Raw genomic sequence first — 21098 nt, 5'->3', positions numbered from 1 at the left:
GTAAATACCATCATATCTAGGCCGCAAGCAAGTCAGGGATTCTATATAATTACGGTATTTCCATCTGAAGACCCAATTACCAAATTACAAATTGCAGTTTGAATATCAAACTGTATGAATTATATCACACAATTATAACCTTTTTGTGCTTCTTGATAAATTTTTGACATATTTGGTTTCTCAGTTGATCTTTATTAGCCAAAGGCTCTGATACCAACTGTGAGATCCCTGTTCTCACCGAGCAACGGATTCGGGGTACTAGCAGCGGAAGTAGCACTTCTCGCGTGGGACAGGGGTCTCACACTCGGGGCCTCACCCACCGATATCCGGATAAGAGACTAATCCGTCGGTTGTTCCAAAACCGAACCCAGAAAAACTTCCTTTACCGGAAAGCACGGGCGATTCCACCAGGATAACTTTTTACTCTAACGTAGTCAAGATCATTTCTGATCAAACTGATCCAATTGCATCTATAAGATATTTGGTCGGATCAAGGAAGAAACTTGCACTTGGATCATTGGGATCAACGCTTTTTTCCCCATTCAAGAGGCACAGCCGTTGATTCCTATCCATAGAACAATTACTGTCCGAGATTTACTTTATCTATCGTAATAACAAAAGTTGAGTCTCGATTTATGGATCCATCAGTCCAGCCTAACCCCATCCAATCCCATGGGTTAGCCAACCGCCCAACCACTGTAGTGATGGGATCCAATTTGGAATTTGGTTAGGTTTTGTCCCGGGTACCAAGGAAAAGAGTTCCAAGGCCCCCTAGCCGGAAGTTCATGCAAACATAAAACTAGCCACACCACTTACACACCCAATATGAAATTGCCTTTTTCTTAGCATCAGCTAACTTTAAAACAATCCTTTAATGAAACCATAGTACCAGTGATCACAATCTTCCAATTTATCCGGTTGATTCATAATTTCCCATCATTCCTTCATCAGAGTATCTATGGCATCATTGGCAACTAGAACGCTCACCACCTCTCCACTCAGGGGCCTTTTCAATAGTTCCTAGCCCATAATACTTGGCAGTATAATCACTTATAAAAATCAAGATGGACTCTCGTTGAAGATCAGCAAGATCAACCAACAGATCCATATAAAGAGCCATGGACTCATCCATTGAAGACCAGCAAGGTCAATCAACCAGATCCATGCCCGGTTTCAGAAAACAACTCTTACTCCTTGTTCCAATATCTTCATCGACGCACGCGTGGGTATCCTAGGCGACCCAGAGCCCGAGCACCGTATGGTCAGCACCCTCTAGGATCCTTCGCAGGTGACCTAGCGCTTCACTCATAGGCCGCTTCCTTGGTCCCTCATCCACCGTACCGGAAGCTCACCATTTTAATCGAACCGAGGCTGGTCAAGACCTCGGTCGACCTTGCTACGCGAGACGTCCTCCATTGACTCTCCATCTCAGCAGTTGCAACTTTATCAGTTAGGTCTCCACGACCTTAATCACAAGACGGTCAAAATGCTTCCCCAGCATTCTTGACATAAAACAGCCATTTACAAACAGCATTTACAAACAGTTTACAAATACAATTTCTATATTAACTCTCATTTTTCCACATTATCCCTCATTAATCCACATTACTTATTCCACATTCCATTTATATGTGTACTCATCCAATCACATCATTTTCCATCTCTTCACTTCAGATTCCTTCACATCACATATCATATATTCACATCCATACATCCACATCCACATCCACATTCACATCCACATCCACATCCACATTCACATACATACATCCATATCCACATCCATACATCCACATCCACATCCACATTCACATCCATACATCCACATCCACATTCACATCCATACATCCACATCTACATGCTTACCTCCATTTTCACATCCTCATTTATACATCCACATCCCATATCCACATTCATACATACACATTCACATCCACATTCACATCCATACATCCACATCTACATGCTTACCTCCATTTCCACATCTACATGCTTACCTCCATTTTCACATCCTCATGTATACATCCACATTCATACATACACATCCATATCCACATCCATACATCCACATCCACATGCATACATCTACTATCACATCCTCATTCATACATCCACATGCATACATCTACTATCACGTCCTCATTCATACATCCACATCCACATACATACATACATCCACATCCACATTCCCATTCACATCTATACATCCACATCTATACATCCACATCCACATTCCCATTCACATCTATACATCCACATCTACATCCACATACATACATACATCCACATCCACATTCCACATTCACATCTATATAGCCACATCCACATTCACATCTATACATCCACATCTACATCCACATTCACATACATCCACATCCACATTCCCATTCACATCTATACATCCACATCTATACATCCACATTCACATACATCCACATCCACCTTCCCATTCACATCTATACATCCACATCTACATCCACATACATACATACATCCACATCCACATTCCACATTCACATCTATACAGCCACATCTACATCCACATTCACATCTATGCATAAACATCTTCATGCATACATCCCTTTCCACATTCATACATCCACACTCCCATCTCCACATCCACACATCCACACTCCCATCTCCACATCCACACATCCGCATACATACATCCATTTCCACATTCCCATTCATATAACCCCATATGCCTTCACATCCAATCTTTTACATCACATCCATTCTCGCCCTATCACAACCCATATACATCTTATCCTATCACATACACTTCTTATCTCATCCCATACACATCTTATCAAATCTTAATTCATCTTATCACCTCATAACTTATTTCATAAGCATCTTATCACCTCTTGTCACATCTTATACACCTCTTATCACATCCTATCACATCTCATATCTATTTATAGAATACAAGAGAATTCTTACATTTGATATAAGATTTCTTTACACAATTATTTATGCATAAATTCTATTTAAGGAGATTAATACTTTCAAAGTAAAAATCAATCTTTTATGCATCTTCTTATGCATAAATTCAATTTGGTAGGAATTACACTTTTAGAATAAAAGAATTTCTCTTATACATCTAAGTTATGCATAAAATCTATTTATGATGAAAATCACACTTTTAGTATAAAAGAATATCTTTCATGCATACCTCTATGCATGAAATCCAAATATAATAAAAGTCACACTTTTAAAATAAAATAATCAACTTTTATGCATACCTTTATGCATGAAATTCAAATATAATAAAAGTCACACTTTTATAATAAAATAATCAACTTTTATGCATACCTCTATGCATGAAATCTAATTATGATAAAAGTAACACTTTTATAATAAAATAATCAACTTTTATGCATACTTTTATGCATGAAATTCAAACATGATAAAAGTAACACTTTTATAATAAAATAATCAACTCTTATGCACACTTCTATGCATGAAATTCAATTGTGCTAAAAGTAACACTTTTACATTAAATAATAATCTTTTATGCATACCTCTATGCATGAAATCTAATTATGATAAAAGTAACACTTTTATGTTAAAATAATAATCTATTATGCATACCTCTATGCATGAAAATCAATTACTAATTTTCAAAAAATTAGTTTAAAACATGTAATTTTTTAGGTTAAAAAATGGGAATGTTCCTTGCGTTTCTCAAATGTAAAAAATATTTCTCGCAATGTTGGTTATCCATACAGAGGAGAATTTTTTATCATTCACTATCCTGCACCTAAAGCATTATACTCATTCTTTCCTCCCTGAATAAGAGAAAGAGAAATAACTATTAAGTACGTACTATATTTGAACTACTTCTATGCCCATGGGAACCCAATTATTAAGTGTGAACAACTTCTATACCCTTGGGAACCCAAATTTTTTCTCAGATCCGATTTCTAAGAACCTTCATTGACCTAGATGAGTAGCAACACCATAGCATAGACCAGTGAGTGCCCTAGCTTGGTAAGAATTTTGTTAGTCCTTCACAAGAGAAATAGGAAGGCGGACATTAAGATGCTTGCCACATTTGTTGGTATCCAACTTGTCTCTAAGATTTGAACTACTTCTTGCTTACATCACCATTGAGCCCAACTCCTCTTTGTACACTCTTAGATTATTCCATAAGGTAGGACTAGTGACATTTAAGGCTTTGGGGTTTGATAATTCAGTGCTCCTGAAATTTTTTTTCCCAACCAACGGAAAAGAAGGATCTAGCTAGTTTTGTAGCTCAAAATCATGAGATTTGTCCATTTTTATAAGTGAAAATGGTAAAAGATGACCGGTTTTATTCAAGATTAACTCCAATTTCATTCAGGATTTCAAAATTTCAGCTAGTAAAATACACTAAATGTCGATTGTTCGTGAACATTGGGATTCAGGTTGTGGGGTATCTATCAAAACTTTTTAGGGGCATGGAGAAAAGCAGGAGATGTGCACCACCATGTAGACTCTAGAGAGGGAACTGAGAGTTGGAGAGGAGGTTTATCATGCATCCTATGAAGGTCATCTCCCATTCTCATGAAGTTGTGGGCGGGTACATGTGTTGTGCATGTGCTAAAGAGAATGTGGGAGAGAGAGAGAGAGAGCTTGAGTTCGTTGCTAGCAAACACACACACACAAAAGAGTGCAAGACACAAAAGAGACGGATGGCTGAATTTTCTTCTATCTTCTTCTCTTCTCTACAACCATAGAACTAAAAGATAAGAGTACGTACATAAAGGGAAAGTACTCTCCTACAAAAACAACATACAAAGTAGTCGGTCTATAGTGTGAACCTGGCTATATGAGTTGGTGCTATAGCTATGCCATAACTCTAGTACTCCAAAGTGGCTATCACATAGCCTATCATCCACACTGGCAGCATATCAACCATAATCGCACCAACCGTGCCAGAGTGACATAGGTGCAAAAGCTATCACCCAGGCGGGTCATCAATGTCCGTTGTAGCACTAGTTGAGCTCAATATATCAACATGTGCTAGGCTCGTTGTGAATGTCAGAGGAGAGGAGATCTTTGGCATGGTGTAGGTCCTCAGCATGTAGACAAGGGCTTGATGTACAAGATGGCTCAACATTCGAGGAAATGGCTTGGGGGTTTGATGTTTCACTTCCTACTACAAAACCCTAGTGGTTAGGGCTTGGTTCAAGTCTTTATGCCCATACCAAGTCAATTGTGGCCCTATAAGCTAGCTAGAGACCTGTGAGTCTCCATAACCCCAACTACTAGATTCGTTTTAGCTAGGTGGTGCTATAAAGAGAAGACAGAGAAAAACTCTCACCCTAGAAAAAATCAGTTTTGTTGTACAACAACCTTTCAAGACGTGCTAATTTGTACCAAACTTGGATTCTACTATCCTAAACAAAATTTTAAATTTACAAACATTGACATGATTCCTTGCACAATTTCAAAGAGAGAGAGAGAGAGAGAGAGAGAGAGAGAGAGAGAGAGAGAGAGAGAGAGAGAGAGAGAATATTCTCTAATTATGGAGAGAAATTCTAGCAATTCTCAATGTGTAGTGATGAGCAGCGATGGAATGATAATGGAGAGGGCACATAACAAAAGTATGGTGGGTGAGGCACAAGCAATGGTAAATAAAAGTCTCCAATAAGTGTGTCAAAACTAGACAACAAAGGATGTTGTGATGACATCTACAACTTGCATGTAATAAAAAATGGAGTTGCTTTATTTGGATCAGTGTTAGAAATAAACGTTTTTTCTAACTAGTGAAAAAAGGATGACCTTGAAGTTCAACTGGTTTTTATTGAAAAATTGCATACGTTAACCGGTTTTATAATTGAAATTTCAAAATTTTCATTCTTTAAATTTACGACGACTAGCCAACATTACAACCGATTTTTCTCAATTTGAGCCGTGAAAGTTACACTAAAGAACAATTTTTTTCTGACACTGGACAACATAATTCAGCTTATCATTTTTTTGATCATGTGGCTATTATGACTTTTAGAATGTTTGGTTGACAGTAAATTAAAATAAAATTATAAATTTATCTTGAAATAAATTCTAAAAATATCCATAGTTTTTTACAAGTACCTTAGCTTATAATTTTTGTGAACTCTTTTTTTTAATTCATATACATTTTCATCAAAACTATATTATTTTTGCTTGATTTTATCAAGCATTTCAAAAAATTGAAAAGAGTTATCAATTGTGCGATTTTTAAATATAAGTTTTGATGGATTTGGTGCCCATACAAAGGCCTCTCTATCCTAGGTTAAAACACTTACATGGCCCTCTTTTATGATGTAATCACATAAACCATTTCATAATCACAACATAAATAATGATTAATAAAAGATAATTCAAATCATTATCTTAAAATGATACGCATATTCTACTATCAAACGCGAATACCCTTATTAAACCTTATTTAATTTTCTAATGATTTTGATACACAAGGCATACCAGTTAATTCTCTAACTATAAAGTTCCTCCCTTAGGCTTTTGATGTGTGCAGGTGTAAGAACCTCCTTTTCTAATCTTATAATTATTCCCCTCTCTGAAATAAAAAAGATTCTATTTTATCCTCTTTTGGCCTAGAGAGAGAAAATATTCTAGAGAGAGATTATTCAATTTTTAGATATTTTTGGATGGAAAAATATCTCTTTTTATTAAAATAAATTTTCCCAAAACAGAAGTTCAAAAAGATTTTCAGAAGGTGCGTTAGAAATCAATTATTATCTGTTCAAAAGGCCTTATTTTTAAAAATTTTAGATTAAGGTTCTGAGGGGCCAATTAGATTAATCCAAATGTAGGGAGGAGATAAATTGAAGAAATAAAGAAAATCTCCCAAAAATGAGTAAATACTTACATAAGATGCAGAGTTGACTAAGGACAAGGATATTAGTTAAAAAAGAAGAGATATTTAGAGAAATGATGCATTTTTGACACCTCAGTGTGGGGGGATTCCCCTCATGAAGGAGGCACCTATTTCACATGTGTGGTTGAGTTTTAAACTCACAAATAATGAGATATTTTCATCTCTTCTCTATCCTGCTTCAACTAGATCCAAAAAGTAAGCTAAACTGACCTAAAAATGGTCAAAAATTGACCAAACTAATTTAGAAAATTCTAGAATTAGTTTGCTTGGTTAGAGGCTCACTTTTTCCTATAAATGAAGCCTCCCCCTCTGTAAATAGATAATAGTGTTTTATGCACTATTACTCTACTTCTCCCCAGCAGAGTCAAAAACTATGAATTTATTAATAATTGATTAGTTTTGACCATTCCCTCTTCTAAAGAATTGGTGGCCACCCTTGTTGCAAACAAGAGTAGATCCCTCAAACCATCAAGCGAAAGGAAAGCTCCCAAAAATTCATGTAAGTTAGAAATCCTACTTTTTCTTATTCCTTTTAATGGTTTTCTAATTTTTGTTTTGTTTTAAAATGTAAAATGATGCTATGCCTTGCTGGAAAGACTTTCCCCCTCTCTTCTTCTTAAATTCAGCCTTTCTTTATCATAGATAAGTAATCTAATTGTTGGAATTAAACTTTTCATATTGTTTCTCTTTGAAAAGTGGAATTTGATTAGTTTAGAATGCTTTAAACCATTTGGGGATAATTTTTAGGTAACTTAAGAATAGAAAAAATTAAAAAAATGGTCAGCCATACAAAGGAGGTTATGGCAAATTTTTCTTAAATTTTGTGAAATAAATTTTATCTTTTATTATTCAAAAAGAGTAATCCCCATCATTTGTGTATTCTAAAAGTGTTATTTTCATTCTATGCATAGAAAAGTGCATAGTAGAAATATTTTTATTATAAAAGTGTTATTTCTATTAAAATTAAATTCTATGCATAGAAAGATGCATATTGAATTCTTTTAATTATAAAAGCGTTACTTTCATCAATTTTGATTTTATGCATGGAAAGATGCATAAAGAATTTATTTTTATTTCAAAAGAGTTATTCTCATCAATTTTGATTTTATGCTTAGAAAGATGCATAAAGAATTTATTTCTATTTCAAAAGAGTTATTCTCATCAATTTTGATTTTATGCATAGAAAGATGCATAAAGGAATTTATTTTTATTTTATTTCGAAAGTGTTATTTTTCTTAAAATTGAATTTATGCATAAATAGATGTATAAAGGGATTTTTATAAAAGTGTTATTCCCACTGAAGTTAATTTTTATAAAAGAATGAATGGATGGGTAGATGTGATGTGAATCAGATAAATGTGAATGAATGGATGGATAGATGTGATGTGAATTAGATAAATGTGAATGAATAGATGAATAGATGTGATGTGAATCAGGTAAATGTGAATGAATGGATGGATAGATGTGATGTGAATTAGATAAATGTGAATGAATAGATGAATAGATGTGATGTGAATCAGATAAATGTGAATGAATGGATGGATAGATGTGATGTGAATCAGATAAATGTGAATGAATGGATGGATAGATGTGATGTGAATCATATAAATGTGAATGAATGGATGGATGGATGTGAAGAATAGAAGTGGATGTATGTGAAGAGTAGGAGTGGATGTATGTGAAAGAATGGATGTGGATGTATGCGAAAGGATAGATGTGGATGTGTATGTGATAAGTATGGATGTGGATGTATGTGAAAGGATAGATGTGGATGTGTATGTGATAAGTATGGATGTGGATGTATGTGGGAGAATACATGTGGATGTAAATGTGATGGATATAAACGAGAATTGAGGCGATGAGATGTGATGTAAATTGGATAGATATGAATGATAAGGGATGTGAATGAATGTGATAGCATGTGAATCAGGATGTAAACATGTGAATCGGGATGTGAATGAATGATAAGAGATGTGAATAAATGTGATAGCATGTGAATCAAGATGTAAACATCTGAATCGGGATGTGAATGAATGATATAGGATATGAATAAAGGTGTTAGCATGTGAATGAATGATATAGGATATGAATAAAGGTGTTAACATGTGAATGAATGATATAGGATATGAATAAAGGTGTTAGCATGTGAATCAGGATGTGAATGAATGATATAGGATGTGAATGAATGTGTTAGTATGTGAATCGGGATATGAATAAATGATAAGGGATGTGAATGGATGTGATGTGATGTGAATCGGGATGTGAATGAACGATAAGTGGTGTAGTGATGATGTATGGGTAGATGCAAGTGAATGAGACCTGATGAGGATAAATGAGGAAGTAAGTGATGAGATAGAAAAAGATGTGATTAGATGAGATAGAAAAAGATGTGATTAGATGAGAATGGGAATACTTATGAAATGAATGTGGATTGATGTGTGGGTAATGTGGATGGATGTATGGATGATGTGGATTGACATGTGGATGGATGTGGATGGATGTATGGATGATGTGGATTGATGTGGATGGATGTATGGATGATGTGGATTGATGTGGATTGATGTGGTTGATGTGGATGGATGTATGGATGATGTGGATTGATGTGTGGATGCTGTGATTGGATGTGATTTGATGTGGGAATGATGTGATGTGATAGGGATCGATGAAGAAAATAAAATTGTGGTAAGATGAGAAAAGATGGGGACTAATGTGAAAGGATGCGGAGTAATGAGAAAAGATGGAAATATTATTGGAACTGTATTTGTATGTGAAATCTGTTTTTAAATGACTGTTTTATGTCAAGAATGCTGGGAAAGCATTTTTACCATCTTGTGATTGAGGTCGTGGGTGGTGGAGACCTATCTGTTAAAGTTGCAACTGGTAAAACGGAGAGTCAACGGAGGACATCTCGCGTAGCAAGGTCGCGGCAACTGAGGTCTTGACCAGCCTCGGTTTCATTTAAATGGGTGAGCTTCCGGTACAGTGGATGAGGGACCAAGGAAGTGGCCTATGAGTGAAGCGCTAGGTGACTTGCAAAGGATCCTAGAGGGTGCTGACCATACAGTGCTCGGGGCTTTGGGTCGTCGAATGAGAGTTGGAGAGGAGGTTTATCATGCATCCTATGAAGGTCATCTCCCATTCTCATGAAGTTGTGGGTGGGTACATGTGTTGTGCATGTGCTAAAGAGAATGTGGGGGAGAGAGAGAGCTTGAGCTCGTTGCTAGCAAACACACACACACACACACAAAAGAGTGCAAGACACGAGAGAGATGGATGACTGAATTTTCTTCTATCTTCTTCTCTTCTCTACAACCATATAACTAAAAGATAAGAGTATATACATAAAGGGAAAGTACTCTACTACAACAACATACAAAGTAGTCGGTCTATAGTGTGAACCTGACTATATGAGATGGTGCTATAACTATGCCATAACTCTAGTACTCCAAAGTGGCTACTATCACATAGCCTATCATCCACCACTGGCGGCATATCAACCATAATCGCACCAACCATGCAAGTGACATAGCTGCAAAAGCTATCACCCAGGCTGGTCATCAATGTCCATTGAGCACTAGTTGAGCTCAATATATCAACATGTGCTAGGCTCGTTGTTGTGAATGTCAGAGGAGAGGAGATCTTTGGCATGGTGTAGGTCCTCGGCATGTAAACGAGGGTGTACAAGCTGGCTCAACATTCGAGGAAATGGCTTGGGGGTTTGATGTTTCACTTCCTACTACAAAACCCTAGTGGTTAGGGCTTAGTTCAAGTCTTGACACCCATACCAAGTCAATTGTGGCCCTATAAGCTAGCTAGAGACCTGTGAGTCTCCATAACCCCAACTACTAGATTTGTTGCCATAAGGAAAACCCCCCTTCTTTTTTTTTGGGTGCTTACTATGACAAATGAGAGTCTTAAGCTAGGTGATGCTATAAAGAGAAGGCAAAGAAAAACTCTCACCCTAGAAAAAATCAGTTGTTGTTGTATAACAACCTTTTAAGACGTGCTAATTTGTACCAAACTTGGATTCTACTATCCTAAACAAAATTTAAAATTTACAAACATTTACATGATTCCTTGCACAATTTCAAAGAGAGAGAGAGAGAGAGAGAGAGAGAGAGAGAAAGAGAGAATATTCTCTAATTATGGAGAGAAATTCTAGCAATTCTCAATGTGTAGTGATGAGCAGGGGTGGAATGATAATGGAGAGGGCAAATAACAGAAGTATGGTGGGTGTAAAAAAGGAGTTGCTTTATTTGGATCAGTGTAAAAAAGGAGTTGCTTTATTTGGATGTAAAAAAGGAGTTGCTTTATTTGGATGTAAAAAAGGAGTTGCTTTATTTGGATGTAAAAAAGGAGTTGCTTTATTTGGATCAGTGTAAAAAAGGAGTTGCTTTACTTGGATCAGTGTAAAAAAGGAGTTGCTTTATTTGGTTGTAAAAAAGGAGTTGCTTTACTTGGATGTAAAAAAGGAGTCGCTTTATTTAGATCAGTGTAAAAAAGGAGTTGCTTTATTTGGATCAGTGTTAGAAATAAACGTTTATTCTAACTAGTGAAAAAAAGGATGACCTTGAAGTTCACCGGTATTTATTGAAGAATTGCATAGGTTAACCGGTTTTATAACTAAAATTTTAAAATTCTGATTCTTTAAATTTACGACTAGCCAACATGGCCCTCTTTTATGATGTAATCACATAAACCATTTTATAATCACAACATAAATAATGATTAATAAAAGACAATTCAAATCATTATCTTAAAATGATACACGTATTCTACTATCAAACGCGAATACCCTTATTAAACCTTATTTAATTTTCCAATGAATTTTGATACACAAGGCATACCCGTTAATTCTCTAACTCCTATTGAATACTTTATTTTACTACTGAAGAATATGAATATATATATATATATATATATATATATATCATAATATATAATATATATGTATCGAGCTGCATCGAGGGCCCTAGCGCCCTCTTCCGCTCTGCCATAGGATCCGAGCCAAATGCGCGCACGGCTCCGACACCCACTTAGCCCAGCTCCCGCGGGGCGTCCAAGCTGCAGCCGCGTCGAGTAGCAAATTTTGACTTCAAGGATCTGTGTTGTGTTCTCCACTTCATATTAAACTTTAATCGAATCGTGTATGGCCGGCGTGAGGACAATGACCGGCCCCTCTTATACTTTGGTTGACCTACATCGTGAGTTCCCAGAGTCATTTCAACTTGTCAATCTTTAATATCTAGGGGCACTCTCACTTTGAATCCTACTCACCATGGGTTGAAGAGGAAATAATAATTTTGAATAAGTAGTTTTTTCCTTCGTATGCTTATTCATTTCCTCTATTTAGTTATTTACTAAAAAAAAGATAAAGAGACATTGTTCGAGGCCGATTCTTCAAAAGTTAAGGTGGCTCTACCATGAGGCAAACCCATCTATAACCATGAGTTAGAACAAACCAATATAAAGAATACTATTCTTAAAAATTATAATTTCCTCTTCAACCCATGGTGAAAAGGATTCATTTTTAGTTTCCCAAACACTTCCGTCAAGTGTTCTGTCGAAAGAAAACTACCCTCTAATGTATATTCCATTCCTCAGTTTGAGAAAAAAAACAAGTTGAAATTTTTGCTCCCCTTGAAATTAGAGGTATTTTCGAAGGAAAAACTAGCGAAGGTAAAGACTTCTCCCTAATTTGATTGGTTGGGTGGGACACTGTTATTTGGTCAAAATCTTCATGCCTATCAAACGAAGACTCACGGCACTACAATTCAAGGTAGAACCAGAACGTGACTCCCATGTTTGCTACAATTTTTTGAAGTTCTCGCATTGGAGTTTCCAGATATAGCAAGTCAAAGAGAATGAAATTCTCACCTCCGCGATCCGATCGTGGTAGAGAATACCAGATCCAAACATAGTGGTTGTGGTCAGGTTCCAGAAATTGATTGTAGTACTCATCGACCAGCCAATAGAAACACATGGTTTTGGCAGGAGACGTTGACCTTGTTTATGTCAGCACACAAGATCAGGTTGCTGACATCTTCACCAAAGCATTGGGTACAGAGAAGCTCCGCAGATTCAGGGCTTCGCTTGGTGTACATGAGATGGAGTTGAGCTTGAGGGGGAGTGTTGATATATCCAGCTTATATCTAGTGAGGCGCTGGACACTGATGAGGCGCTGGACAATGATGACCCGCCTGTGGGGGATAGGCCCCACACTTACACCACTGGCATGGTTGGTGAGATCATGGGTGATATGCGGCCAGTGGGATGACAGGCTGTGTGACAGCCATTCTAGAGACTGGCATAGTTATAGCACCAGCTCATTTAGTTGGGTTCACACTATAGAGAACCCTAGTATGTATTTGGTTGAGCACCTTTCGTATCGTGTGTACTCTTATCTTTGTATATGGTGTGTTGAGTGTTGTGTAAAGAAGAAGAAGATTTTCAGTCTCTCACCTTGTGTGTTCTCTTTTAGGGTTTTGTGAGTGTGTGTGTGCTTGCAAGAGCTCAAGCTCTCTTCTCCCCTGCATCTTTTCATGGTATCAGAGCTTGGTTCATGCTAAGGGTTGAGCTGCAAGCAAGAGAAGCACAGGAAGTGGTACGAGGGTAAGAGCTTCATCTCTCTTCCCTATTTGTGTTGGCGACTACACCCTTGTCGGGAGCTCTACGAGAGGCATCGGCAAACGATCTCTGATTGAGGAGCTTTCTTCGCGGGAGTAAAGCTATAGGGCAGCTATACTGTCCTTTCGGACAAAAACACATTTCGGGTGCGTTACGACCTCCGTTTTTCAGAAAGCAGGCGATTTCGAGCACTGCGGGTAAGTCATCGATTCTATGCAAAACTCTGTTTTAAGAACTGCAGGAAGACAGATTGGTTGTGCAGACATTGTGTGTGCTGCAAGGAGGTCAACAGTTGCCATTGGGTGTATGTATGCACATTGAGGTCACTGGTTGTGATATTTGCATGTACTAGAGTACCGCTGTAGAAAATACAACAGTTTGTGCAGGACAAACCAGAGTGTTGTTTCTGGTAAATTTGTGTGTCTGGAAAGATGTCAAATGATGGCATAAACAAGAGTATGTCTGTGAATGACTATGCATTTAAGATCAAGGGTATTGTGGAATCCCTTGCATCTATTGGCATTTCAGTAGATGATGATGACAAGGTGGAAGTCTGTCTACGTGGTCTTGGGCCACAATACAAGGCTTTCAAGATGCATTAAGGGAAGGTTGAGGTCTATGGGGGCCCTTTAAGCTGACATGAGATTAAGGAGATGATTAGTGTGAAGGCCAATAGGAAAAATACATGTGTACAAAAACGTTGGGTTGATTAAGAACCTAAATCTTGTGGTCAAAGGTAGAATCTTACCTTTTTCAGATCTGCCAGCAAAGAAAATATTCAATATCTTTTTTTTAAATATTTTTTTAAAGGAAAAGTTTCAAAAAGTTACCCCCCTCACTTCCCTCTTCCCTCCAAAAGTAGGGACGTGTTTCTCTCTCCTCCATTTTAGACTAACCCACTTTCCCCATCTACCACTCACTACACCCTCACTTGCAGCCCTATCTTCATCTCCAACTTGAGGAAAGCTCTTTGCTACCACCTACTAAGAGAAAGCTCTGTTATTAGCCTCTCTCTCTCTCTAGAGGAAGCTCTGTTTATCAGACTTTGTCTCTCTCTCTCTCTCTCTCTCTCTGCAACAAGCAGGCACCTAATGCAATCTCTCATTAGCTTTCTTTTGAGGAAATCTCTTTGCTACCAGCTACTCAAAGGAAGCTCTGTTATCAGCCCTTCTCTCTCTCTCTAGAGGAAGCTCTGTTATCAGACTCTCTCTCTCTCTCTCTCTCTCTCTCTCTCTCTCTCTCTCTCTCTCTCTCTCTCTCTCTCTCTCTCTCTTTGCATATGCAGGCACCTAATGCAATCTCTCATTTGCTTTCTTTTGAAGGTTTAGCTTTCTGTGTGTGTGTGCATGTGTGTGTGTGTGTGTGTGTGTGTGTGTGTGTGTGTGTGTGTGTGTGTGTGTGTGTGTGTGTGTATGGATTTGCAGCAAACTTCTTTGAAGCTTTAGCTAGCTCTCTCTCTCTCTCTCTCTCTCTGAGCAGGTATTTGGCTTTTTGCCATATTCTTAACATTCACTTTCTTTTCATTTGGGCCATCTATGGCTCTTCAGTGTGTACGCAGGCCATCATCCACTATCAAGTCCATGGCTATTTCCAAAGTACAGGATGATGAAGGTTATTGGATTCCTACCGTTTTTAAGTGGTTCATGTGGATAACAATGCAGCCCAGTTTGAGGGGTGCACACAAGGCTCCTCGAAGGCACATGGCTTCCACAAGCCATCACTGGAAAGGAAGGATCTTAGAATTCAAAGTTTGCAACAAGGATGGAAAGCGGCTTGCAAAGGTGCAACATGTTTACACCTCAAGCCAAATACATCTTGAAGATGAGAACTCACCACGGTTCCCAACTAACTGTAAGTTTCAGAACTTGTTTAATGTTTCTTTGCTTTAGAGAAATGCTTGCATGAAGACTATGTGAATATCAAGAACTCCAATGTATTCTATTGTATGTAGATGTTTTCCCTTCAACATGTGTGGAATGGCAGCCTCTAGAATGTTTTACAGGGACTTTCGAAGCATGTCATGTTGATCTAGGTAGGCTTATGTATGCTGGGGAAACAAGTTCCGAACTTGCAAATAGAGGAGTATTTTTCATTGCTGCAATATATGTTGTGCCACAGAGGGGAAGGTTTGGAGCACTTGAGCCAATTTCTCCTCCTGCACTAAATAGACCGGAATGGCCCATTCCAGACCCCACCACAATGGAGAGCTTTCAGCGCAGGATTTTCCATGACATTCAGTCAAGCCTAAAGGCTGCATATGGATCCCACATGATAAGTGTATCTCTTTTCATGCCTTTACATGTGTTTATTGCTATTTTCAAAGCAGGCAAGTTCCATTGCACCCCAACAATGTGGATAAGCAAAGATGGGGCCTTTGAAGCTCTAGATACATTTCTAAAAGGCGATTGGACCACCAAGGTGGCAGAACATCAGGGCGATGTAATAAAGTGCTCAGCGGTAATGTCAATGGTAAGATGCAGGTACAGATAGGCAAGCAAAATCTAACTATGGTGTACCCTATTAGAAGGTGGAAATGCTCGCATGGTGAATGGGAAGCTTTGGACTCTGATCTCTATGCTAGGGGAGGGAGGTAGAACTTCATATTGAAGTTCACCCAGGAGAGGTGCATACAGTGGTAGTTAATGATGATTAGAATTTTGCTCAGTTGAGAGATTGTATTGTCATGTCCTTTAATGTAAGGAACCAATTCAAGTTTGTTGTTTCTAATCGACCCATGTGTCACAGGTAGTTAATGATGATTAGAATTTTGCTCAGTTGAGAGATTGTATTGTCATGTCCTTTAATGTAAGGAACCAATTCAAGTTTGTTGTTTCTAATCGACCCATGTGTCACAGGTCAGAGAAACATACACTCTGTGTGTCATTGCCCCCTAGGGTCCTTAGCTTGAAAGATTGTTAAGTTGCAGACTTAGGTAACATTTTGAGTGATTTTTGGCGATAATTTGTAGCGGTGTACTTTTGAATACAAAATTATTGATTGCACCATAGCCCCAATGTCCTCTGTATTTCACTGTAATTTGGATTTTAATTTTGTTAATTTTAAAATTTTTAAGTATGTTCTATAAATTTATTAAATGTTATAGTGGAATGCTTTATAAGAATAGGTTTTACTCTATAAAGCTCATTTCATTCTTAAGATCTTGCAGTTTCTATTTCCCTTCAATATCCCGCCATGGCTTCAAGCTCTAACTCGCTACGCGCAAAGCTTGAGAAAATTGGGCTCTCAGTAGGTGCAGGTCATAACACCGCCATTTTTGAGGGGGTGATTGATATGCAAAAAACTATAGACCTTCACGCAGAGGCTTTTCAAGAGCAGTTCCAGTACATGAATGATGTAGTGGCACAATATGTCGTGCAATTGCTTGAGTCCACCACTAAATGGGTTCCAGTGGACTTAATCAGGCATCTGTACCATGGTGACAAGTCGTTCCGATTCAGGCTCAACCAATTTTTGAAAGGGCTTACATCTAGCAATTACAGGGTCCAAGATGATGACACCGTTTATGAATTGCAGGTTGGTAATGTAGGCACCACCTTCCTTTCATGGGATATGATGTTAGCACTGTTTCTGCAAGAAGCCAGGGATACAGAAAAAAAGAAGGGAAAGGCAGTGAGTAAAGAAGTAGCTCTTGTGAAGGAATCCAAAGACGAGGTGAAAGAGGTTTTCTCAGAAGAAGCTGAAGCGTCCATGGCCTTGGTGCTTCTCCAACAAGGGTCAACTGAGGATGAAGAGCCTCATCGTGACCTCGAAGGGGATGAAATTGTGGAAGAGATCCCTGAGTTGGATGTAACCGCTTTGAATCCCATCATCATGGATAACAAGGAATTTCTTTTCCTTGATGACATTTGTAAATCCTTGGGGTTAAGGGAGGATGAGGACCTAAGCATATTAGCAATTGGGTCTGGTTTCTACAAAGAAGACACACTTGAGCAATAGACTACAGGTGTATAGATTGATTTTGATGACCATGATCTTACCAAAGCGCTAGCATTCCAAGGTTATGATACAGAATGTACAATTGAGGAAACTATTTCCAATGCTCTTGTTGCTATAGAAAATGTAGCAGCAGAGTATGAAAGTGTCCCTCAAGAAGCATTTCAACCACATAAGCGCTTGCATGTAGATACATCAGTTGAGCAGCGTGGAAGCAGTATAGACATATGCAACCCACGCATTAGCCAATGTGATGATGACATTGAGGTGGGGTTAAATCAAAGTCGTGCCTTCATATTTATAAGTGAGTTATTACTAACACCTGATCTTTTTCTATTGTAGAAAGCTTATATTTTTGACAAGTTTACTGCACGTGGAGGTGGAGTTCATGTGCGATCCGATGGATGAGAGACCTCCCTAATTCATTACCTTCCTAGCCTCTCTCCATCATTTATTCGAGTAATCCATTTAGAGTACTCTGAGGAGGCACAAGCAGAGCTCATCAAGTGTAAAGCTCTAAGTGGGGTTCTCACCGAAGATGGGCTAGCAAATAATGCAAACAAATGTATACTTATTAGCAGGGAGGCACCTATGTATACATTTGCAGGCAACTACACTGGCCATGTGCTAAGCCATTGTGCTACATCAATCTCCAAAGGTGTAACCAATCCTATTATTATAGCTAATAGCCTAGGTGAGAAAGCCACGCAGAGTGACGAAGCTAAAGAAGCTCTCAGAAATCTTCTCAAGAACTTGTAATTTTCTTTCTACGAAATCAATACAAAATGTATACTTTTTTAATTGTAATGTTTTTAAGAATTCTGAACCATTTCTTTTGTTTATTTGTTGTGTCAGCACTGTGCCCTATAAACTTTTGGCAGGCATGTGAATGTGTAGGAAATTTCATTGATAATGATCAAATATTTGTTCTTTGAATGTCACTTAACATCCAGCTGAAATCTGCCAGCTGAAATCTGGCAGTACAAAATCTGAACAATTTTAAAAAAATCAAAATTTTTTATGTTTTTTGATGTTTGTAAGCATATTTTTCATCAAAAAAGTGCACATAATACTGGAAAGAGTACAAAAAAGAAAAAAACAAGCCTGTGCGCTACGGCGCGAATTTATGCCTTTCAAAGTTCAGGACAGGCTTAAATTCACGCCGTAGCGCACAGGCATCATTTGATCATTTTTTCACACATTAATGCATTGTGTGCACTTTTTTTGATGATTACTCTGCCTAGAAACATCAAAAAAAAAAGAAAACTGTTGCTTTTTTAAAAAATGTTCTATCTAATGCCAGACTTCACCAGGTGATTTTGAGCCCCAAATAACTTTTTTTTTGTCCCTGAGCTTTTCTAAGGCCTTATTGAGCTTTAAGCCTTTTTTTGGACCTAAAATAAATTCAATTTAATTTTGTTTCTGCACTATGTAAGGATCCTTTGTTCAATGCCAACAACAATACCACGTATAACAAGATAATGTTTCACAATCACCTTATCAATAATATAAATTTTGTTCCTGTTTAACTAAGGCTCTTAATACATGATCGACAGTTTTACCCATTCAAACAACAGTACAAGAAATGAAATGTCTGCTTTTATAACACACTTGAAACAAATGAATACGTTGGTTAACAAGTCATTGACAATATCTTATAGATTCAAAAAAATGTATTACAATGTTCGAGATTACAAAAGGCACAAAGGCCGCCGCCTAAAAGCTTAATCCTATCCTATAAATCCTTTCTTATGGAGCGCTTTATCTTGACGTAAACGTAGTGCAAGTGCCATGTCAACAGGCTTTAGGGTCACCCTTTTGGCGTGAGCATGGCACAGCACCGAATCTTGAAACAGAGAGACCAAAATTGTTTCTGACGCCTCTTGGAGGGCCTCCCAGTGCCGTACTCTGTACCCAAGTCACTGTACTTGTCGATGACTTCTTTTACAACTCTTGCAAAAGGGGCCTTCGCCATGATGGGGTCTGGGCTCTTTTGGTACTTTCTGATTTCTCGCAGAGCCACGGTCCCCAGTTTTCATCTTCTCTTCTTGTTGGCTACAGGGGGTGGTGGTGGATGCGATCTCTCTTCCCATGGTTGTCTATCATTTCTAAATTTTTTTCGCCTTTCTTGCTCGGCTGGATCTAGATTTAGTCTTCTTTTACTTGCTTCTGCCTTCTTCTTTTCTTGTTCTCTACTTGTTGTCGATCCTCCTCTTCCATCTCCACCTCTTGCTGCCTGTTTGCACGTTCCTTCTTTCTCTTGACACGAATCTTTATTCTTTGTTTTTTAGGTGGAGACTGGGGCTAACGCCTCTCAAGTTCCTCATGTAGTGTTTGTGCTAAGAGCCTATCCTACTCTTCACGACGGCTTATTTCCTCTGCTTCATAGAAGTCAGCAGCCTGTTGATACTGCTCTTGCTCAATACACAGAAGTGCTTCCTGGTCTTCCTCAAATGCGACCCTTAGCTCCTCTTCTAGCTGTTGAGGGAGTAGGGCTTGCTGTTGCTCTCTTCTTCTATGCGCCTCCTCATCAATCTGGCGTTGTTGCTCTTCTAGCACACGCTCCTGCTACTCAGTCTCTGAGAGAGGTCGAGGGAATGGTGTACGCGTGGCTCTAAATGAGCCGGTTAATATGGAACCCATTTTTGACCCATACGCCTCCGCGCAGCGAACCACTCACGCATCCCATGCATGGCACTTGTTGATGCTCGCCATGCAATTGCTCGTTGTTACAGATTGACATTTTTTACAACCCTTCATAGTAATGACACTTGCCCTTTTGGTTTCTGTCGGCGTCGACCTCCCAAACTACGATAAAACCAATTAAACATCTCATGCAAGGCATTACTTTTTTCCTTACCACCTCCACCATGTCGCGTGTTCTTAAAGTATGCTGCCTTAGCTTGATAAATGAGAGCGCTCCATTCCTTGGGTGCTCCAAATTGCCATTGGACCATATTCGTCGAGAAAAAACTGTGCATGGGCAAATATAATGTGCTGCAACAAAGATCATATCAAAATTTTACTATTTGGCGATTAATATCAGTAAATAGATAGAAAGGTAAATACCATATAGTGGGTGATATGTGTTTCTCCCCATGCATCAACCATTTGCTGAGTAAATGTATGTATTGCAGTCTTTAAGTTTACAATCTCCTCAGCAAGTGGAGCCTTTTCTAGCAATTGAATCATTTTGTCAAGTGACTCCTCAGCAAGTGGAGCCTTTTCTAGCAATTGAATCATTTTGTCAAGTGACTCCCACAGCCTTGCCCGCTTGAGACCAAGCTCTGCATTATTCCCACGATAAGTGGTGCATTCACAAATGGCCTTCCATAATTCATATTTTGTGTGACTATTGTACCCCTTGTAATTTGAGAGAAGGTGTCTTGCTTTGGACCCACCCATGCAAATTTTGTTTGGATTATCCTGACCCGGTCCTGACTTTTTAGTATCCTTAGTTAACTTTACAGCACCACCATGAAGCCCCACGCTTGAAAGGACATCTTCCAGCTTACTGATGCATTCGTTGTTGCGAAGATGTTCAGGCTCCATATTCCATGCATAATTGATATGTAACTTCAGTAATTTGTCCATTATGCGTAACCTAGCATGAAGCGTGCAAATATGAACACGGGAAAGTGGAATCTCT

The sequence above is a fragment of the Cibotium barometz genome, chromosome 42 (assembly GCF_041138505.1).
Source record: "Cibotium barometz isolate CiBa-2024 chromosome 42, ASM4113850v1, whole genome shotgun sequence".
Classification (NCBI taxonomy): Eukaryota; Viridiplantae; Streptophyta; class Polypodiopsida; order Cyatheales; family Cibotiaceae; genus Cibotium; species Cibotium barometz.
The sequence above is the reverse complement of the archived record's forward strand: the minus strand, read 5'-3'. Positions refer to the sequence as shown.